The sequence below is a fragment of the Pongo pygmaeus genome, chromosome 23, assembly GCF_028885625.2.
Source record: "Pongo pygmaeus isolate AG05252 chromosome 23, NHGRI_mPonPyg2-v2.0_pri, whole genome shotgun sequence".
Taxonomy (NCBI): Eukaryota; Metazoa; Chordata; class Mammalia; order Primates; family Hominidae; genus Pongo; species Pongo pygmaeus.
Window position 1 is genome coordinate 1,182,597 of NC_085931.1, and position 24,282 is coordinate 1,206,878.

The window sequence follows — 24,282 nt, forward strand, 5'->3', positions numbered from 1 at the left end:
ATTCCGGGGCCTTGCTCATCCCCGGAAACCTTGAACATCGTGATGCAACCTGTAGGGTTAAACTTATGAACACTTAGTTTTTTAGCATATAGATTTTTCTTTATAAAAAAAGATTTCTTTGGACCTTTATTTTGTTATATGTCATGAAGAATAAATCATTTATTTCCTTTGTGATAAGAACATCACATTTTTACACCTCAAGTATTAATGATGCCATCCTCCATGTAGTTTTGTTGCTATGGCCTGAATGTTTATGTTGCCATTCAAATTCATATGTGGATAATTTTAGGCATGTGGCCTTGGGGAAGTGGTGAAGCCAAGAGTTCTTCATCTTCATGAATGGAATCAGTGCTCTTTCAAAGGAAGTTGAAGGGAATGCCCTTGTTCCGTTTGCAAGATGGTACCATCTATGGGGAACAGAGCTCTCACCATATACTAAATTTGCTGCTGCCTTGATCTTGCATTTCCAGCCTCTATAACTGTGAAAAATACATTTCTGTTGTTTGTCCTATACCTAGTCTAAGGAACTTTGTTATAGCAGCCTGGATGCCCTATGACACTTTCTTAGGCACTTTGGTCTATTTCTGAATGTTTAGTTTCAGTGACCTATGAGTTTTTTAATCAATTAAGATTTTTCAAAGGGCTTGCCAGTCTTGTTTTAATTTTTTCTCAGAGTTTTCTTGTCTATTCTTATTTGTGTTTTCATATATATAATATTTTATAGTAACGTGTACTTCCAATATTTAATGGTATCTGTATAGGAACAAAATTGAATTTATAAATAACCTTAAGGACAATTGATGTTGACAATATTGCGTTTTTCTGCCTAAGAATACGGTACAAACTGTCTCTTTGCTTATGTCTACTTTCATATATTTCATAAACTTTGTTTTTTCTCATATTGTGTACATATTATTGTAATATTTATTCCAGTTTATTTTATTCTGCTAAAAAGTAATTTGAGACACAATGAAATTGTAAAATGTTTATTTGAGAAAGACTAATTGATAAATTATAAAATATCAGACCAAAACATATTTAGTGCTTCACTGACTGTGTAAGAAGCAAGTATTTATTGGAAAAATGTAGAAACAAAGAAATCATTTAATTGGTGGTAGCACAACTTTTTTTATTGTTTTCTGTTTGTCTGTTTACCTTGTTGGACAGTTTCTATTTATATAAGGTTGTTGGCTACTCCTGATTTGTTGAGCTTAATTTCTCTTTTTTAAATATGCAGCTACAAGAAATAATTTAAGTTTTGCTTTTATTTGCAAACCAAGCAGGTCGAGATCACTTATGAGACCTAACTAATTTTGTCTGCTCAGAGATTATTGAGACATGATCTCCATTTTACTTTACTTTAACAAATTTTCTGTACTTTTACTTTCCATCCTAACTGTAACTTATAAATTATTGTTGTACATATGTAGGCCCATTTGTGTATGCTTTGAAGACATGTCCTCCTTTCAAACTCATTTGCATTATGTTATTGTTGAATTTGCCCCATTTATTGGAATTCTAAACTGCAATCCCCCAACTACGAGAGGTATGAGCTCTGAGGAGATCACAGTAAAGACGAATCAGAAGAGAAAACAGTTCTCCAACCCGCACATGCAGTAAAAACAAATTTCACATGGATACAATGAGTAATTATCTAAAATTTAAATACCCTGGAAACATTAATATTTATCTCATTACTATGTAATATGGAAATTACAAGACCAAAAAAACCCAAAGAATTATTTTTAAAACAGAAATGACGCTTTTTATATGATGAAACAGTCCATAATTTAAATATAGAAAGCGAATAGGAAATATATGAAATAAAATGAAATTACATGTAAAGGTGACAATGCCTGTATTAGATTTAAAAATATCTTACAATAAAATAAGTTGAAACCTACATAATAGAAGAAAGTTTAAAATTAGGCAAATGTTATGAGCCAGGTGAAGAATAAATACATATGTCAATAAGCGTTTAATGTATTTTGTCTTAGATTTTATATGAAATAATAAAAAGTAAACAAACCAATAGCATGGTAATTTCACTCTGATTGATTCAAACTGAAAAAATATTAACATTTCTCCATTAGAAGTTGGATTTATGGATTGGCTTCATGATGCATTCAAGGCACTTTGGCCAGGACCCAACACTCATTGCCAAGAGTCAGCAGGCTAGAAGTTTGCTTTTAAGATGTTCTCTGGCATGCGACCAAGGCACTTTGTCCTGATTACTTCTTCAACTCTGCCATAGGTTTTGCTGATATAAATGCAAACCCAGCTCTATACCTACCAAACATCTACGTGGCTAGGGGTGCACATTGAGCACTTAGGCACTAGGCAAGAGGTCTTCACAGGTTTCCAAACAGACTTTCCAGAATTTCCCAAAAATACTGACATTGTCTTTTTCAGACCCCATCTCCAAAAGAGAATCAGAGAGGCGGTCTGGAAGCCATTTAGAATCTCCAGCCTCCAACCTAGTAACAATGGACTTGGATACAAAAAGGCAACCCACTGATCTCAAAGACACAAGCCCAGATTCTGGGCATTAAATTCCTGTCTCCCCATGAAAGATCTCATCTGAGTCACATCAAAGCCCACACTCTTCTTCAACGTTCACCTTCCAGACACGTTCCAAAGCAGCCCCTCAGAGTTGTCTTGAGATGAAACAAAAGGTGATGAAGCTCCAGGTTTGGAATACCTGCCTCATTCCTCACTCCTGAAAAGTCTACACCGCTGGTTAGAACTCTCACACCTTAGGGAGCCCGGCCTCTCAGAGTGCATCCTCTAACAGGACCTCCTGGCCTTTTCCTCCTTGGAAGAGAGTGCCCAAGAATATGGAATACATGGCCTCCACTCTCACATGACTTGACTGACTGATGAACTGACGTCTGAGGAGGAAAAATATGTAGGGAACAGCCTGGGTCTTGTGAATCCCTGTTTCCCCAGCTATGATGTCTGTGCAAATGGAGGGAGAATCCCCACGTATTACTGGGTGGTAGACAGACACTGCCTAATAAAATTAAGTAAATGTAAGGTGACTTGAAGTGGAATTTATCATATGTCATAAACAAAATACTAGTTAGTGAACTTTATGTGAAAACAGTCACAATTTGTAAGAGCATTCAAATATAATTTTAATAGGAAGCTATGAAAATTATCTGCACTTGCTATGTAAATGATTGAGTTTGGGTTAACTATCTGAAGGTCGTGAGGTTGGTATCTGCTACTTAATTTCATAAGACATTTACTTGCAAATGGTTGTCATTTTTGCCCTCACTATATGAAAATTTTTTCTTGCAGAGAGCATTTCTATGAAAGAAAAACTAGAAATTTTGACAATTTTGGTTATTAAAACGATAAAATTGGTATGTTTGTTATTCTTAACCAAATGCTCCTACAGATAGCACGTAATACCCATGCTTTGATTGCTTTTTGTTTTTTTTTTTTCACCTTAGGTCAATTGCCTTTCATTTTATTCATCAAACTGTATCTACTGTAGATAGATATTGCAGTTGTCATGTGACCTATGGATTTGTACTTCGTTAGAAATATGAATTCTCAGGCCGAGTATATTGGCTCATGCCTGTAATCCCAGCACTTTGGGAAGCTGAAGCGGTTGGATCACCTGAGGTGAGGAGTTCAAGGTCAGCCTGGCCAACATGGTGAAACCCCATCTCTCTACTATTTACAGTTCACATTGTACCTTGCAATGAATATACATTTTATCCAAAAAGCCTAAAAAAAATGAAATTGGTGGGGGAATGGCTGGAAGTATAAGTGACACAAAAATGACACATGACTAATAGCTGTTAAAGCTGGGTGACTGGTCTGTTATACTTTTTTTTGTATCGTGTATACGTTTTTAATGTTCTGTAATAAAACACTTGTACAAAATGACAAAGTTTATCTGCACTTATCTCTTAAGGTCTTGGTTACCTTTTGGAAGGAGAAAGTGTCAAGGGCATGAACAAATCTGATTCTTAGATACACAAGTGTATATATTCTGTAATAACTCATCAAGCATTCCATAAACGTTTTGTGCTTATATTGCGGTATGCATGTTATACATCAATAAAAATTTAAACTGTACATATTTGCATAACAATCCTAAATTAATATTTTAGAATAATAGTAATGTTTTGTTTTGTTTTAAAGTGGGGCATGTTCACTCAGGACATCATCAGGTGTATATTAATATTCCAAGTTATTTATTTATGTTTTAACTTGTGGAAGAGTCCCCTAGGTCTTTTAATTTTAACCTCAACACGGTAAGTAGCATGGTTTTAACTTTTTGGAATGCAGCTTTGTTTTCAGCAAGGTTCTCCCCGAAGAATGATGCTCACCCAGGCCAGGGCACACAGCACAGTGACCCGTGCACAGGATGCACTGAGCACACACGGCACTCGGTGAATCAAGAATAGAGCAAGCAGCACTGCCTGGGTCTGCAAAATATACTTTGTAGGAAAAGCAAGTAAAATGGAAAGGTCATAATTCAGCAGCAAACGTTTTTACATTCATTTGAGAAATCATTTCTAACAAAGGTTGCTGGTTAAACCCATGGTTTTGTGGGATGCCTACACATTGTAATCACCTGCACAACTTTAAACCGTAATTTTTTCAGATCCAACTGCAAGGATTCTGATTTAATTGATCGGTTACAATTTGGGTTTAAGGGATTTTGAAAGTTTTCCTCCCCGCAGGTGATTCTCTCGCGCCAGGGGTAAGAAGCACTGGGTAGGGATGAGGGATACTTTAGCTGTGAGAGATATCCATGTACGCTTCAGGATTTGCCACATCGGAAATCTGGAGTTCGCGGTCTTAGAAAACATTCTTGCCCGGTTAAAAATTAAAGGATGGCTTCAACACATACCTAGATGTTTGGCTACATTGAAGAAAATGAAAATGCCTTTCCAGAGATCAGTTTCTTGAGACAGGGTTTTGCTCTGTCAATAAGGCGAAGTGCAGTGGTGTGATCACGGCTCATTGCAGCCTTGACCTCCCAGGCTCAAGCGATCTTCCAGCTCCAGCCTTCTCAGTAGCTGGGACCGAAGGCATGCACCACCATGACTGGCTAATTTTTCAATTTTTTTTCTTTTTTTTTTTGTAGAGATGGCTTTCTCTATATTGCCTGGGCTGGTCTCAAACTCCTGGCCTCAAGTGATCCTCCTACATCAGTCTCCCTAACAGTTCGACCTACAGGCACAGGCAACCATGCCTTGTGTATTTACTAAAATGTAACTACTAGAATATTTAAAATTCACATGTGCCTCACTTATTATTTCCTAGAGAATTGCCTCATTTTTGAAATCTCAGGCTGCCTGCTCTAAAGCCTGGGTGTGCCAGGAAAGTAAAAAATCTGAAATTTTAAAATAATTGTCATTATATTGTTTCCATGTATGAATAACACATATATATTATTCATAAATAAAAATAATCTTACACACAAATGTAAATGCAAGTATTTTACAGGCAGGGGCAGGGTCCAGTGCATGCAGGAAGTCCTGCCAGAAAAGGTTCCAGGAAAAACCTATAATTCTTGCTTTATTCAATCCAGTGTCAAATCACATATGTCACTCATGGCTTCAGGGGGCGGGATGGGGAATTGAACTCTACCCAATCACGGGTGCTGGAGTGGAAAGTATCTAATCAGGTGCACAGCAGGAGAAGAATGGGCAGCTTTTTGGATCTAGGGAGGTCTTTGCCTGTCTCTCCAGTAAGAACTTCAGGACACTAGAGCCACCTCAATGCAATGGCCTGTTTTTTTAGTTGTTTTAATACTCCAAAAGAGAATTAGTTTTCTCATGCATTTTCCAAATGTGTGGCAAACAGGGCCTCAAATCTACCACCCTGTTACCCTAGCCTAACTCTGGCTTGCAGCCAGATTTTAAATTTCCAGTTCTTTCCTGACACTCACCAACATTAACTAAATTGTGTAACTCACAATATTATCAACTGTTCTTAATTGTACATTTTAGAAACACTAGTTTAATTCTTCATTTTTTCAAAAAGCAGTCGATGACACTTAAAAAAATATTTTTCATTTGTAGACATTTTACAGGAGACGAAAGCAGATAATAATCCCCTGACGCTCCACAGTAAAAGAAAAAAAAAGAAAAAGAAACAAAAAAGAAAACCTTTGTGCCCCTTTCTTTAATATTCCCTTGGCACAGACACCCCATCAGAATGTCTTTGGGTTCAGGTTTCATTTCGGAAACTTCACAGTGCAATACATCCTCAGCCATCCTGTTATTTTTTGGTTTTGAGTTTCAAAACTGTTTGAGGATTCCCCAAGATGCCAACAGTGGCCATGACTCTTAAAGTGTCTAGTAAATAGCATCCCTTGTGTCATCTCCTCTCAGGGAACAGCCCAAGGTATGGGAATGCAGTCTATCTGTGGAGTGGTTGGATGCACTGTACCTGAAAGGAATCCCCAGGTATACCCTTGTGCTAAAAGCAAACCCCTTAGGACATTAAGAATTTCTTACCCCAACGGTTAGTTTCCATTCCTTAGAGACACACTGCAGTCCAGTCAACTGCATGCTGATACTGAGGAAAAAATGCTCTCAGATTGGTGAAGGGAGAGAAAATATTTTAAAAGACAAAGAAACCCAACCCAGTGAGGCAGTGCAAAAACCCGCAAAGTAAAATGCCCCTCACAGACACAGTGGAGCACAGCGTAGCGGCTCCTGGTGGGACGCTCATGACCCACTTCACTGAACAAGATACGAGCAGGGAAAATATCCCAAGTCATAGAATGGCTTGACTTGACCCTTGGGTCAGATATGTCTGTGTTTCAGTTGGCATTGTCGCGTTCTAATTTTGTCACTTTGAAAATATTATTGTATTTATTTTAACTTCACTTTTTCATTAACTGTAAATTATGTTTTGTCAGTGGAGCTTCAAAGGTATGAAAATATTTATAAACACATTAAGTTGGTGGATTTTGAGTACAATTAAGTAGTAATATATTTCATTTGCTAAAAATTATTACTTACCAATTTCTTCAGCACAATGATTGTAGCACATTTCCCAGGTCTGTTTTTTATTTGTTTGAGAGGTGATTTCAAGAAGAATCTCAGAGCTTACTGTTGGAAATGCTACCGGGTGTAAAGACCGGGGTAGTCTCTCTTCCACTACAGTGGTAGGAAATGAATACATATCCACAAGCAAGTGAGGTAGATTAATTGTCAAATTACATAATTTATCCCATCAGTTATTCTTTTTTTCAAAACAGAGAACTTGTGCAAGTGAATATCTCTGTTCCATATGCTGCCATATGGGTGTCTGAAGGTAATGCTAAGTTTTAGGAGCTGAGACTTCGCACCCCCTGGAAGTGTTCACATATGATTAATTGTTTACCCAAATGATTTGTTATGAACATAATTAAATTACATGTTTATTTTCTGAAAGGGATAGACACTTTGGCTTTTCTTGATGAGTTATAAGATGTAAGCCCCTTAAAATTTTATTTTTTATTTTATTTTATTTTTTACATGTAGTTTCACTCTTGTTGCCCAGGCTGGAGTGCAATGGCACGACCTCGGCTCACTGCAAACTCCACTTCCCGGGTTCAAGCGATTCTCCTGCCTCGGCCTCCTGAGTAGCTGGGATTACAGGCATACAACACCACACCCGGCTAATTTTGTATTTTTAGTAGAGACGGGGTTTCTTCATGTTGGTCAGGCTGGTCTCAAACTCCTGACTTCATGTCATCTGCCCGCCTCGGCCTCCCAAAATGCAGGGATTACAGGCATGAGTCACCATGCTCGGCCATAACTTCCTCTCTCTTATACCTTAGATTTGAATAATTTTTGCTGGATTCTTCAAAAATGAAGTATTTTTTAAATTGAAAACTAACTGAATGACTCTAACTGGTAAGTAGAGGTCTTAGACCATTGACTAAAAGCTAAGGCCCACCTTGATCCTGCAAAAGGGGACCACTGAAGGCCCAGTTGATTATTCCTGGGTGTCTTCCCTGCAGGTGTCCAAGCCTGCTCACACCAACCATGGAAGGAGCCTTTGTCACTGCCAGAAGATACAGAGCCTTGGTAAGCTGGAAGTTCACAGGCAGATGCAGTTGGGGTTGAGATAGAAGAAATGTTGGGAGATTATTTCTAGAATGGAATTGTTATTCTCCTGAGACTGTTTCTAGATTTGGTCTAAGAAGTTACCTAAGAAGTATTGCAAGAAAGAAAAAGTACAAATGATTAGATCTTTGAGGATCTCAAAGATTAGGTGGAAAAGGGCTTTATTTCATAGGGAGGAGAAAACAAGTTTACAAAGAAGATAGGAAGGGAAGCACAGGATGGAGGGTAGCAAAATCTGATCCCAGATAAGGTAATGTTTCACCTTGAAGTCAGCCTGTTCTTAGGAAGGGTATGTATAAATAAGGGTTGTAGGTTTGCTGAGGCTGTGGGTGAGTCAAAGTTCACGGGCTGGTTGGAAGAAGAGAAACAAGCAAAATTTTTGTAACGAGTACTTTGTTTTGACCACTGAAGACTAAATTACTGAATGATTGTTCATTTTTAAAAATAGGAATTTGCAATCTGTGTCCATCTTTGTGATAGGTTAAAAAAAACAGCAGGGAGCATCCTCAAAGTCATAATGGGAAGCACGTTTCTCTTCACTCAGCTGTTCTTTGAGAATACAAAGAATGGAGGAATTTCTTTGAATATAGCTATTTCCAGGATTACCTTCACCCACAACTGTTCCTTGCCCTAGACATCTCTTCCATTTGGCTGTTTCTGAGTTATATTTTTATAATAAAGTGGTAAATATAATTAGAGTTATTTGTTGTTGTTTTTTTTAAGTAATTCTGTCAAATTATTTAACTTGAAAAGGGGTTTATGGGAGTCTCAGATTTATTGGAGGTGGCTCAGAAGTATAGATGGGCTTCCGGGACATGTGACTGTCCTCTGCAGTGAGAGCGGTGATGTGAGACTGAACCCTGAATTTGTGGGGTCTGTGCGAACTCTAAGTTGTGTCAGAATTAAATTTTGGGGCAACAAATGGGTGTTGGAGAATCAGTGGGTTTTCAGGGAACTTTACACATTTAGGATCAAAAGTGATGTAAGAAAAAAGACAATGTGGGGTCCTCTGCTGGAGAGAGACTCCAGGTGTCTCGGGGAAGGTAGGCTCTGCTCCGCACACAGCCTGCTACACCATGCACTGCCCTGTGGTTCCAGGCATCCTCCCAGGGTGAGAAGGACCAAGGACTCTGAGGGAAGAATTTCTGAGAACAGATGCCCTCTGCCTTCCTGCTAACCTGAGGCCACCACATGTTTTTCACCCACCGAACATACGCACTGCGTGTTGATTTGGTCAAGCCCCTCCCAGGACAGGGCTTCGGCATCAAGATTGTTGCCACGCTACCTTTCCTCATAGACTTTCCCACCAAAAACCCACACATGTGCCTACAAGGCCCCTGGCATATGCTCTACCTCAGACACTGAATCTGCAGTGGCAACCTGGTTTTTTCACCATCCCAGGTTTCTGTGCCACCTGATCATAATCTCACCTTCCTGCATGGACATAGAAATAAGTCAGAACAAAGTTTCACCTGGGTCAGTATCTGTACCATGAACCAGTCCTTCCACCAACCCTATACTGTCTCCCAATTGTGGGTTCTTAATAGCACTTTCCCCTCTTTTACCTTCTAGTTCACCTCAAACCCTTTTTTTTATGTGCACACAGTGTGCCCAAGGCCACCCTTCAGTTGCCTGAATCCAGCACCTACTAAAATTCAGATGTCCAGTAGTTCAAGACCACGGACCTAGAACAACTTTTTGCAGGAGGAAATACAAGTTAGAAATGAGAGGCTCTATTCTCCCATTTGAAAATAAAAACAATATATTTTTTCCTTTTCCCTTTTCTTAAACAATGTAATTTACAAAACTTTTATTATTAATTTTTTGAGAAAGAATCTTACTCTTTTACTTAGTCTGAAGTGCAATGGCATAATCATAGCTCACCGTAACCTTAACATTTTGGGTTTGAGAAGTCCTCCTGCGTCAACCTCTTAATTACCTAGGACTATAGGCATGCACCACCATGCCTGGCTAACTTTATTTATTTCATTTTATTTTATTTTTCAAGACAGTGTCTTGCTCTGTGGGCCAGGCTAGAGTGTAGTGGCATGATCTTAGCTCAATGCAACCTCCGCCTCCCGGGTTCAAGCAATTCTCCTGCCTCAACCTTTTGAGTAGCTGGTACTACAGGTGCAAACCACCATGCCTGGTTTATTTTTTATTGTTATTATTTTTAGGAGAAAAAGGCTTTCACCATTTTGGCCAGGCTGGTCTCTAACCCCTGAACTCGTTATCCACCTGCTTCCAACTCCCAAAGTGCGGGGATTACAGAAGTGAGCCAACATGCCCAGCCATATTTATTTTAGTTTATTTTTTTATGGTGACAGAATTTCACCATGTTGCCTGTACTGGACTCAAACATTTGGCTTCAAGAGATCCTCCTGTCTTGGCCTCCCCAAATGTTGGGATTACAGGCTGAACCACCTTGTCTAGCCTGGTAAACTTTTATATGTACCTTTTTTTCTCTGCTTTTTGAAATATAAGCAAATCATTTTAACAGCTAAATAAGCCTTTTGCCATTCTTCGTGATACAGAATTGTCTGTATCTAAGACCTGGAAACTATTGCTTTGTTTTTTAATTTGGCATAGATTTATCTATTTTTATTTTCAGTCTTTTGAAGTAGGCACAGCTCAGTACAGTGGCTCATGTTTTTAATCCCAGTGCTTTGGGAGGCTGAGATGAGGGAATTGCTTGGGCCAAGGAGTTTGAGACCAGCCTGGGCAGCATAATGAGATTCCTTCTTTATAAATAATTAAAATAAACTAGCAGGCCATGGTGGCACAGGAGGCTGAAGTGAGAGAATCATTCGAGCCTAAGAGTTTGAGGCTTCAATGAGCCATGATCACACCACTCTACCACTATAATCCAGCTTGGGTGACAGAGGCAGACCCTGTCTCTAAATAAATAAGTAAATAAAAAAATGTGTTTTTCCATACATAAAAATAAGTAAATAAACAGATAAATAAAATAGACATGGATTTGCTTAGAATAAAGCTAATTAGAAGATAACAGAAAAGAGAGCACCAAAGATGGGCTTCACCCTCGCAAATGATTCCAGCCTATTAGGACACTCACAGAATATTCCCTGCAGCATGACCCACATGAAAGTAGAATGTCATCATGTCAGGCTGCACCAGCGTCGGAAGACTAAACGCTGTGGGGAAGAACCTCCCTTATGGAATATTATCAAAAAGTGAGAGCCCAGCTCCTGCCCTGATGGGCTACAGAGATGAGTTCTTGAGATAACACATTGCATAGAGTAGTTTAACCTTTTTTGTGTGTAACACTTTCTCCATTTTCCTGTGAAATCCTCCCTAGTAATAGTGTTAGCTTTTAAGTTTTGAGGGTCTGGTAGGACTGAAGCTGCATTCTGCAGGAGATACCTGGGGTAGGAAACTAATACAAACTGCAGCCACAGGCGTAAATACTCATGACCTATTGTAAAATGAAAACAATACAAAAGTCTTTTCTGTTATTCACACAAGTGTGTGAACAGAGACTTTCCACATAACCAATTGCCACTGAGACCAATGAAGGTCAGATTCCACTGAAACAAGACTATGAGTTACACATGGGAAGGCCGCAGGAGAAAGCCCAGAAATTTTTCATATTTGAGTCTGGGTCCTGGGTCTGTCCCGGTCTTCTCGGGTTTCTGTCTGTAGAGACCCCTATGTGGCTTCTCTCAGCACAGCCCGGTGCTGGCTGAGGTTGCTTGTTTAGTGCACCTGCCCTTTTTCCAAAAAGAGGAAGGAGTTGGCCACATCAAACAGCTCCTCATCAATCTGAATGCAGCTTTGTAAAAAGTGCCTAGAAACCACGCAAAGAAAAGTCAGTGGTCTGCCTTGTTCACCGTATGTGACACCTCCATTAGAAATTCTGCTTTTCTCTGCACTCCAGCCTGGGTGACAGAGCGAGACTTCATCAAAAGAAAGAAAGAGTGAGAGAGAGAAGGAAAGAAAGGAAGAGAAAGAAAGAAAGGAAAAGATAAGAGAAGGAGAAAAGAAAAGAAAAGAAAAGAAAAGAAAAAAAAGAAAAGAAAAGAAAAGAAAAGAAATTCTGCTCTTCAGATTAGGCACATAAGGAGAATCTGTATAAATCTCCATCAAGGAAGGAAACCAGAGGACAAGTTAAAGTCTTGGAATTCACATCTGAGTGCACAGACTCGTTCTCCAACGCTCTTCTTTTTATTCTGCCAGCTATGGCCTGGGTATGAACAAGACAGATACACAAGGGTTCCAACACCTGACAGTCTGCTTCACTCCAAGAAGAGTGCCCTCCCTCTTGTTCCCCCTACAACTCATGGTACCAAGAAGTGGTGTGGGACTGCCCAGATGAGTTGACAAGAGAGGCCTGGTGTGGAGGGGCCTGTCTTGGGCTGCACTATGTTATTTGCAGGTGCACCCGGCCAATAGCCAGGGGCATCAGCGATGAAGGCTGAGTTGACATCCGTGCTATCAGATAAGACTTTTACATTGAGTCTTTGTAAGGCCAAAACTCAGAAATTTCAGGGCACAGTGAAAGAACATCTCACTCTCTTGGGCATCTCTCACCAACAGAGGTGGATACAGAGCTGTCTCAAGAATGTGGGTTCCTGGTTTCTTAACTGCTGTTGGGTTCTGTCACCAAGAAAGTGTGTTAAACTCTTCAAGGTTCCATCTACTGGGCCCCTTGTTTCTGTAAGACCTACCCAAAGGCCCCACTGTGCTACTGATGGTTCAGTCTCCTCTTCCATGTCATCTCTTTATTTGTCCACAATTAGGCAAACACAACTTCCCCTTAATTCCCTGGAAAGAACTAAATGCAGCCTGGGTTCCAGGATAGAAGAGATAGCTGGAACATAACCTTGTTTTTCTTACCATCTCTGGGACCCAATACAAGTCACTGTGTATTCGAGGCTTCCCCAGCCTCCTAGCATGCACAGTGGGGATGATGCTAACATCTACTTCCTATGCAATGTATTAGGTGTATATAAGATAAGACATAAAAATAATGAGGTGATGTCACCTGTAGATGATGCACACACTTAGAGATGGAAGCATTAGGAGAATAGGTGGGAGGTAGCATGGGCCACAACTCAAACAGGCTTTTGGTCTGGCAGGGTGATCTTGGGAATGTCACTTCTCCACTGGGCCTCATTTTCATTCTGCTCCAGTATGAAGTTGAAATTAAATGTAGATATTGTCCTCTGGCATTCATATAGTTTAGCTGCTTGTCCCCAACCAAACCTCATTGTGTATTATAACCCCCAGGTGTTAAGGGAAAAACCTGAGGGGAGTTGATTGGATTATGGGGACGGGTTTTCCTCGTGCTGTCCTTGTGATAGTGAGTTCTTACGAGATCTGATGGTTTCATAAGCATCTGGTATATCCCCTGCTCTCACTAACTTCACTTGTCAGCCACTGTAATTGGAAGGTTTCTGAGGTGCCCCCACAATTATGTGGAACTGTGAGTCAATTAAACTTTTTTATGTTACCCAGTCTCAGGTACTTCATCATTGCAGTATGAGAATGCACTAATACAGGAATTCAACTTTCTAGTGCTTTCTCTTTATATTTAGAATCATATCTATGTGCCTTATCATGCCTATGACAGGGGAAGTCTTCACAAAGTCTCCCAGAACTAGGTGGTTAGTGACTCGGTTTTTATTGAATAAAATGGCCTACTGGCTGACGCCAGTAGTATGGCCCTTCGGTTTTGAGGAAAATATCATCTTGTAGGTTGGCCAACAAGGAGATAGAAGTCCAGATCAAATTTGTTTTGTGATACTGGCTTTAAGGCAGTGATTAGAAAAGGCCTAAGAAGTGAGTTCTGTAGGGGATTGCTGGAAGGGAAGCAGGAATATGCAAAGTCATGAGACATACACAGTCATCTCTTCTTGCTTCCTCACAGGTCACATGCAAATTCAGGGAGAGATAGTATGAAACACACAAAGGAAATTTGGGCTCTAACATCTGCAGACTGATTCTTCATGGACTTCAGTTGGCCATATTGGTTCCAACAATTTCAGCCAATGTTTAAAAATCTCATAAGCGGATAAAATTTTAGTGTTTCAACAAGCCGTTTCTTATCTTTCATTCTGAAGATCCGTTTTTTAAGCCATTTTTCTTAACAGTGTAGAGAGTACAAACTCAGCTTCTGTCCAATGAAATACAGAAAAGGATTTCAATTTTGTATTAGTTCAGGCTGCTATGCCAAAGAACCATAGATAGGCAGCTTATAGACAACAGGACTTAATTTCTCATACTTCCAGAGGTTCAAATTTGAGATCAGGGTGTCAGCATGGTTGAGCTCTGGTGATGACTCGCTTCTGAATTTCAGACTGCGCACTTCAGGTTTTATCCTCATTTTGTAAAAGGAGGATGAGAGCCCTCTGCAGTTTCTTGTATAAAGCCAGTAATCTCTATATGAGGGTCCCACCCTCAGGGGTTAATTACATCCTACCTCCTTATAGCATTACACCGGGGGTTACAATTTTAACACAAATATAGAAGAAAAATTATTGTAACTCTCAAGTCTTTTTTTCTCTCTTTGTTTTTTTTTTTGTTTGTTTTTGTTTTTGAGACACAGTTTCACTCTTGTATCCCAGGCTGGAGTGCAGTGGTGTGATCTCGGCTTATTGGAACCTTCGCCTCCCAGGTTTAGGTGATTCTCCTGCCTCAGTCTCCCAAGTAGCTGGGATTACAGGCATGTGCCACCACACCTGGCTCATTTTGTAATTTTAGAAGAGACAGTGGTTTCACCATGTTGTCCAGGCTGGTTTCAAACCGCTGACCTCAGGCGATCCACCCGTCTCAGCATCCTAAAGTGCTGGGATTACAGGTGTGAGCCACCGCACCCTGTCAAGATTTTTTTAAATCTCTCATTTTTCTCCTACTGGGTTTTTCCTGTTTGCGCCCTGATCTTTCTCTCTGTCTCTTTTTGTGTAAACCTTTTTGTCTAATTCTTTCTCTCTATTGTATTCTTCAAACACAGAAAGCAAGCTCTAATGCTATGAGATGCTCCATGTAGAGACTCACATAACAAAGACCTTAGGGGGTGCTCAGACCAGTAGAGAGAAGGAAAGTCAGGCTGTCTGTCCACACTAAACTCTGCAAATTTTCACACGAGTCAGCTTAAAGGCTCATACTTTGCCAGTCCAGGTTCTGTTCAGACCACAGCCCCAGTCTCATAAAAGACCTGAAGGCAGAGGTAGCCAGCTGAACTGTGTCCAGATTCTGGCCCACACAAATTATGAGATATTATATGTCGTTGAAAAGTCCTGAGTTTTAGGGCAATGTTGTCAGAAAGGAGCAGATATCTAACCTCATCTCCCAGGTCTTAGGATTCTCCATCCCTCTGCTTATATCTTCCTCAGGCTGTCTGCAGCCAAATTAGTTCCTTTGTAACCTCTGTCAAACTCACACCTATGAGTCTCTTCACTAAAGGTGGCTTCTCCCTGACACATTCTTGTGCAGATGCCTTCCTGTTGTCATCCTCATCATGGATTAAAAGTCACCTCAGTGAGGCCTGAGGTCCTCCCATGCAATAATTTTCCAGCTTTTATTCTCAACAATCTACTTTATATTATAGTTCTTGCTCTTTCCATTCACATATACTTGCTTTAGTACTTTTGTCCAGCTGTCCTCAGACTGTTTGGTCCTGAGTTGGGGGGTGCAGGCATGATGTAATAATTTTCTGTACCACATGTTTGACCCACCAGGTTAGCTGGCAAGGGGTGAGTTTAAGGGAAAACAGACTGGCTGTGGTTATATGGGGGATCTCTAATATCCCTTCCTCTTTTCACCACATGATAATGTGGAGGTCACTCATAACAACATGGGATGTGTGACTCTTACTTGTTCCAGCTGCTCCAGCAAAGCTCAGTGGACACCAGAAACAGCAGGCTGTAACCACCTCCAGGTCATCACTAATACTACAGCCCCATGCAGGAGTACTACGAAACAAATCACGTACCTTGATTTTTGTGTCTTCAAGACACTGGTTCTTCAAGGTCCTAGGGGATAAAGTAGCAGGATCTGAAGGTCCCAAGTATAATGAATGACCTAGGAATCCCCTTTTGCCCTCTCTTTGCCTCCACAATTTCGGTTGTGCTATTTACTCATGAGGTATCCTCCCCTTATCCAGTGAAATCATTTTCTACCACTTTCAAATGAGGACCTTAAGAACCCAAAAGTAGTTGGGATTTTCGTGGACTTCAGCCTCGGAGTCCAATGCTATGGCACATTTAACTGTCTCATCTAAATCTACCCAAGAAGCCTCTCAAGTGGCCATGGTTCCCTCTGATTTGAAGGACCTGCAGAGAGTGGATGCGTTTTTGCAGTCTCAGAGCAAGAATGCAAGGTGGCAGACACTTATGAGTATGTGAAATCATCGAGGTCACCCACTTCAGGCACTCCTTTTTATGAGGAATAAAACAGGCTTTCCTGCAGGCATTGTCTACATTAGGCTGAAGTGGAGCATAGCTCATTTTACTTCCAGGTGCCCTCAGAGCTGGATGCAGAACCCCAGTCCTGTCATCTTGAAACTGATATGGAGAGGTACCCATGTGAAAAGAACCCTAGATCTGCTCATTTTCTGTGCCCTTGAATGTGTAGCTACAGACTCTAATTTCCAAAACAAACCTGATAGGTGGGATGGAGCCAAGGCCAAGGAAGGTGGAGCCCTCCCTAATGCTCTGGAGCCTGCCTACCTCCTGAGATCTGGACAAGTCCCTGCCTCTTTTGGGACCTCAATTACCCAATTGTAATGAGAAATTAAATGTAAAGCTTCATAAGCATATGCTCTGTGAGAATTTGGTGTCAGAGTCCTCAATACTGGATGGTTTTTGGGATGGGGAGGGTTTGGGCCCCATGGGTTCTCAGGCCCCCTGTCATACCCAGTGCAGGAGGTGTAGAGATCTGGACAGCCAGGTCTTCTTTCGTGAGCCAGCTGATTACAATACAATTGACCAAGGGCTCTCATCTTAAATATGGTTTCACAGGATAACCCACATTCAGCCACCACCTGCTCTGTGCTTCCTATATTTTGGGTAGCTGATGAAAACCCCCAGAATATTGAGGGAGCCCAAGAAACTAGACTTGTGGGCCTGGAGAAAAGAAAAAAACACTTTTCTATTTCTCCCAAACTGTAGAATCTCTTGTGAAATATTTAATTTTGATTATATCTGAGCTTGATAGTACGTTCGTGTGTTAACAGCTGCATAAATTTATTTTTTTGTGTGTGAAGTGTGGGATAATGTCTTTGCCATGTTTTAAATGAAATTCTAAAAGCTCTCTTCAGAGTGGAGATGTGAGCATCTTTGTGATATAAACTGCACAAATTTGTTGAGAGTTTGTTCTTTTTGTTTTTGTTAAAATGTTTTGTTTTATTCTGGTTTGGATGTCTTTTGGGGTTTTGTTTTGTGGCTACTTATTACTATAATGTAACTTCTCCTCTAATTGACTGACAGGTTTGTACATTCTCAATAAAATATTTTGGTAAAATCTTTGTAAATACTGTGTAGTCAATTTTACATTACAGAAACATAAAACAGTCAAGACTATCATGATGAAAAAGAAAGACCGAGGGCTTAAAAAGTAAAATATGAACCAGCTAAAGTAGTGTGTAAAGAGAAACTTATAGCACTAAATGCCCACAAGAGAAAGCAGAAAAGGTCTAAAATAGACACCATAACACCACAATAAAAATACTAGGGAAACAAGAGCAAACAAATTCAAAAGATAGCAGAAGACAAGATTTAAGATCAGAGTAGAACTGAAGGAGATAGAGACACAATACTCCCGTCAAAAAAATCAATGAATCCAGGAGCTGTTTTTTGAAAAGATCAAGAAAATAATTAAACTACTATCCAGACAAATAAGGAAGAAGAGAAGAATGAAATACATGCAAAAGGAAATGATAAAGGCGATATAACCATTGATCCCACAAAATAAAAAGAATCATTAAAGAATATAGTAAATACCTCTTTGCAAATTAACTAGAAAATCTAGACGAAATGGATATATTCCTGGACACATATACCCTCTCAAGTCCAAACCAGTAAGAAGTCGAATCACTGAATAGGCCAATAACAAGTTCTAAATTTGAGACAGTAATTACTAGCCTACCAACGAAAAGAAGTCGAGGACCAGACGGATTCACAGCCAAATTCCACCAAAGGTACAAGGAGGAGCTGGTACCATTACTTCTGAAACTACTTCAAACAATAGAAAAAGGGGTACTCCTCCCTAACTCATTCTATGCGGCCAGCATCATCCTGAAACCAAAACCTGGCAAAGGCACAACAAAAAAAGAAAATTTCAGGCCCGTATCCCCGAAGAACATCGACGCGAAAATCCTCAATAAAATACTGGCAAACCGAATCCAGCAGCACATCAAAAACATATCCACCATGATCTAGTCAGCTTAATCCCTGGGATGCAAAGCTGATTAAACATATGCAAATCAATAAATGTAATCCATTACATAAACAGAACAAATGACAAAAACCACATGATTATCGCAATAGATGCAAAAAAGACCTTCAATAAAATTCCACACCTCTTCATGGGAAAAACTCTCAATGAATTATGTATTGATGGAACCTATCTCAACATCATCAGAGTTATTCATGAAAAATGCAGAGCCAATATCATACTGAATGGGCAAAAACTGGAAGCATTCCCTTTGAAAACCTGCACAAGTCAAGAACACCATCTCTCCCCACTCCTATTCAATATAGTATTGAAAGTTCTGGCAATCAGCCAAAGAAAGAAAGAAAGAAAGTGTATTCAAATAGGAAGTCAAATTGTCTCTGTTTGCAGATGACATGATTGTATATCTAGAAAACCCCATCATCTCAGCCTAAAATCTCCTTAAACTCATAAGCAACTTCAGCAAAGTCTCAGGATACAAAATCAATGTTCAAAAATCACAAGCATTCCTATACGCAATAATAGGCAAACAGAGAGCCAAATCATGTGTGAACTCTCATTCACAATTGCTACAAAGGGAATAAAATACCTAGGAATCCAACTTAAAAGGGATGTAACGGACTTCTTCAAGGAGAACTACAAACCGCTGTTCAAGGAAATGAAAGAGGACACAAACAAACGGAAAACAATCCGTGCTCATGGATAGGAAGAATCAATATTGTGAAAATGGCCATATTGCACAAAGAAATTTGTAAATTCAGTACTATCCCCATCAAGCTCCCGTTGATTTTCTTTACAGAATTAGAAAAAAAAAACTACTTTAAATTTCATATGGAATCAAAAAAGATCCTGCATAGACAAGACAATACTAAGCAAAAAGAACAAAGGTGGAGGCATCACGCTAGCTGTCTTCAAACTATGCTAAAAGGCCACAGTAACCAAGACAGGATGGTACTAGTACCAAAACACAGGATCTTACTCTATCTCCTGGGACAGAGTGCAGTGGTGCAATCACAGCTCACTGTAACCTCAAATTTCTGAAGACAAGCAGTCATGCCACCTATGTATCCTGAGTAAATATGACCACAGTTGTGCACACGACCACTCCTGTATAGTTTCTTTAAAAAAAATGTGTACAAACAGAATGTTGCTATATTGCCTCGGCTGGTCTCAAACTCGTGGTCTCAGGCAATCCTACTGCCTCAGTCTGAAAGTGCTGGCATGAGCCATCATACCTGGAATTTTTTCTCTTTTAAGAAAAAAGGACTTTAAATAATTAATAGTAAAATAAAATAAAAAAAGTATTGCATAACGATAAAGGGTTCAATTCAACAAGAAGTCTTAACTATCCTAAATGTAGATGGACCCAACTTTGGGGAACATAGACTTACACAACAAGTACTGCTAGACCTACAATAATACTCAAGTAGACACACAATAATAGTAGGGGAATGCAACTCCCCACTAAGTGTTTGACAGATTATCTAGGCAGAAAATTAACGAAGAAATTCTGGAGTTTGATTTGACACTTGATCAACTGAAACCAATAGACATTTATAGTATACGCCACACATCATCTATGGAAAGTAAATTCTTCTCATCTGCACACAGAATATACACTAGGATTGACCACTTCCTAGCCATAAAGCAATTATCCATACATTATTTAAAAATTAAAATTATGCCAAACATACTGTCAGGCCACAATGGAACAAAGCTAAAAATCAATACCAAGAAAATCTCACAAAATCACAGAATGATATTGAAATTAAACAACTTGCTCCTGAATGAATTTTGGGTAAACAACAAAATTAAGGCAGAAAATTAAAAAAATTTTGAAATAGATGAAGAGACACAATATAACAAAATGTCTGGGATGTAGGAAAAGCACTGTTAAGACGAAAGTTGAGAGTGCTAAATACCTGCATCAAGAAGTTAGAAAGATCACAAACTAACAATTTAAAATCACACTTAGAGAAACTAGAAAAATAAAAACAAACTAACCCCAAAGTTAGCAGAATGGGAAAAATATTCACAACCTATGAACCTGAAAAAATCTAATACTCACAACATGTAAGAAACTTAAAGAATTCACAAGCAAAATATTACCCCATGAAAAAGAGGGCAATAACCGACACTGTTCTGAAGAAAACATACAAGTGGCCAAATAACATGAAAAATGCTCATCATCACTAACCATCAAGGAAATGTAAATAAAAACCACAATAAGACACCATCGTACACCAGTTAGAATGGCTTTTGTTAAAACGTAAAATGATAATACATGTTGAAGAGGTTTTACAGGGAAAAAAATCACTTATACACTGTTCATACGAATACAAATTAGTTCAGTCACTGTGGAGAGCAGCTTGGAGACTTTCCAAATAACTGAGGGTTAAACTATGATTCAACCCAGCAATTTCACCGCTGGGTATATACCCAGAAGACAATAAATTCTTCTACCAAAATAGCACATGCACTTGTTGGTTCATCACTACACTATTTATAAGAGGAAAGACTTGAATCAACCTAGATGTCTATTAATGGTAATTTTTTTTTTTCTGAGATGAAATCTCACTGTGTTGCCCAGGCTGGAGTGCAGTGGCATGATCACAGCTCACTACAACCTCCGCCTCCCAGGTTCAAGCAATTCTCCTGCCTCAGCCACCCGAGTAGCTGGGACTACAGGCCCATGCCACCACGCCCGGCTAACTTTTATATTTTCAGTAGAGACTGGGTTCATTATGTTGTCCAGGATGGTCTCGATCTCCTGACCTCATGATCCACCCACATCAGCCTCCCAAAGTGCTGGGATTACAGGCGTCAGCCACCGTGTAAAGCCTATTAATGGTAAATTGAATACAAAAAGTGTCACATGTACACCAATACTACTTAGCAAAAAAAAAGACAAAAAAAAAAAAAAACTTGTCCTTTGCAGCAACGTTAATAGAACTAAAGGCCATTATACAGAGCAATTTAATGCAGAAATGGAAAATGAAAATACTGCATGTTCTCACTTATAAATGGAAATTAACACCGGGTACAAATGGACATAAAAACAAAAATAATAGACAACTCTTAGAGGGTGGAGAGAGGGAGGGACAAAGAACTGAAAAACTGTCTACTTAGTACTATGCTCACTGCCTGGGTGATGGAATTCCTCACATTTCAAACCTCAGCATTATAAAAAATACCCATGTAAAAAACCTGTGTAGGTACTTCCTAAATCTAAAATAAACTTGAAATTCTAAAAAGAGGTCTTACTCTCTCACCCACACAGGAATACAATACCATGATTATAGCTCAATGCAGTCTCATATTCCTGGTGAACTCAAGCAATAGTCTTACATCAGCCTCCAACTTCCTGAGACTACAGGAACATTCCGCCATGCATGGCTAATCTGTAGAAATATTTTTTACATACAGCTTGTCACAATATTGCCCAAGGTGGTCTCAAACTCCTGGCCTTAAGTAATTGATATTGTTTGGCTCTGTGTTCCCGACGGAATCACACCTTGAATTGTAATAATCCCCACATGTCCTGGGAGGGACCCAGTAGGAGGTAATTGAATCATGGGAGTCGGATTTTCCCGTGTTGTTCTCATGATAGCAAATAAGTCTCATGTGATTTGATGGCTTTGTAAGTGGAGGTTCCCCTGAACAAAGTCTCTTGCTTCAATAATGGTGAGACCTCCCTAACCATGTGAAACTGTGAGACAATTAATCTTTTTTCATGATAAATTACCTAGTCTTGTTTTTGTCCTTATTAGCAGCATAAGAATTGTTTAATACAGTAGTCCTCTTGCCTTAGCTTTCAAAGTAGCTGGAATTACATGCACATGTCACTGTGCCTGGCTAAAACAGCTAGCTTAAAGATGCTCAGTCAGCTAAAGAATAACATAGAAAACTAAACAGAAAAAGAAAACAATGCATGAAGATAATGAGATTATCAAGGAAGTGATTAAAAGTACAAAATAGAAACATAAAGTGTGGAGCTGAAAAGTAAAATACCTGAATTTAGAGATTCACTAGAAGGTCCAGCAACAGGTTTGATCTAGCAGGAAAAAATCCAGCAAGCTTGATAAGAAGTCATTTGAAATTATAGGCTGTGAAGGCTAAAAATAATTTTAAAAATTAAGAGAGCCTAAGGGACTTCTGGGATACCATTAAAATGGCCAATATACTTATAATGGGAATTCTAAAATAAAAAGAGAGGAAAGAGAGCAGCAAAGTTATTTCAATAAACAAAAAGTGGCTGAGAACTCTCAAAATTTGAGGGAGAAAATTACCTAAAATTTACTGAAACTTTACCAACTCTAACTATATTCTTTGTTATTATAATGAAGATGCACAGAATACTTTACTTCTGCTATATATTTGAGATAACAAAGACTTAAAAATGACTGTAAATCTGTGCCAATAGATTTATAATACAAAATGATATAATTTGTGACATCAAGAAAACACTTAGGGAGCCATAAAGAGGCAGGGTTTTATAGGCAATAGTAGTTATTCTTGGTAATATCTATAGTAACAACAAAGAAAATACCTATAGCACTTAGGATTTTGAGACTAGTCTGGGCAACATGGCAAAACCCTGTCTCTATGAAAAATAACAAAAATTTGTCAGGAGTAGTGGTGCGCATCTGCAATGTTATTGAATTTGTTTAGTAGTTCTAATAGTTTTTGGTGTAGTGTTTAGAGTTTTTCACATATAAGATTAGTTTGTCCACAATCAGAGACCATTTGACTTCGTCCTTTCCAATTAGTATGAGTTTTAGTTCTTCCTCTTGCCTAATGTCCTTGCCTAGGACTTCCCGTACTATGATGAATAAGAGGGCTGAAAGTGGGGGTGATTTGTGTTGTTCCAGATCTCAGAGAAAGCTTTCAGCTTTTCCTTATTCAGTATAATGTTAGCATTGCTTTGTCATAAATGACCTTTATTGTTTTGAGGCACATACCTTCTATTCCTAATATGTTAAGAGTTTTCATCATAATGAATATTGAATTTCATCCAATGCTTCTTCTGCATACGCAAAAGGTATGCAAAAATTAAAATACTTAATGTGGTGGTCAATACAGGGTGTCAAATTGATTGGAGGATGGAAAGCATTGATCCTGGGTGTGCCTGTGAGGATGTTGACAAACGTGATTAACATTTGAGTCAGTGGGCTGGGAAAGGGATACCAACTCTTAATTGGGTGAGCACCATCTAATGAGCTGCCAGTGAATATAAAGCAGGCAGAAAAATGTAAAAGGGAGAGACTGGCCTAGGTTCCCAGCATACATCTTTCTCCTGTGCTGGAGGCTTCCAGCCCTCAAAAACCAGACTCCAAGTTCTTCAGCTTTGGGACGTGGACTGCCTCTCCTTGCTCCTCAAACTTGCAGACAACCTATTGTGGGATCTTGTGATCTCTCCAGGGAAGCCCGACTAATACACCTAGCAACAAACTTAACTAAAAAGGTAAAGGATCTCTACTCTGAGAACAACAAAACATGGATAAAAAATATAAAATACAAATGAGTACATGAAAAAATCTTGTGTTTATACACTGGAATAATACTGTTGATATAGCTATCCAAAGTGATCTACAGACGTAACTTGATTTTTATCAAAATATCAATGACATTTTTTCAAAGAAGTAGAAAAAATATTTTAAATTGATATGGATCCACAAAAAAGTCTGAATAAACAAACAACTTTGAGCAAAATAAGCCAAGCTAAAGGCATCACTTTATCAAACTTCAAAACTTCCTATAAAGCTATAGTAACCAAAAC

The 24,282-nt window shown here is 39.1% G+C and overlaps 1 long non-coding RNA gene across 1 annotated transcript; it reads right to left on the minus strand.

The window, feature by feature from the left end:
• Window positions 1-1,035: 1,035 nt before the first annotated feature.
• Window positions 1,036-24,080, minus strand: LOC134739324 (uncharacterized). Its single transcript, XR_010125941.1, has 2 exons — window positions 6,489-24,080; window positions 1,036-4,457 (listed from the first exon to the last, which is right to left on the minus strand). It is a non-coding gene; the product is annotated as an uncharacterized LOC134739324 (long non-coding RNA).
• Window positions 24,081-24,282: the final 202 nt, after the last annotated feature.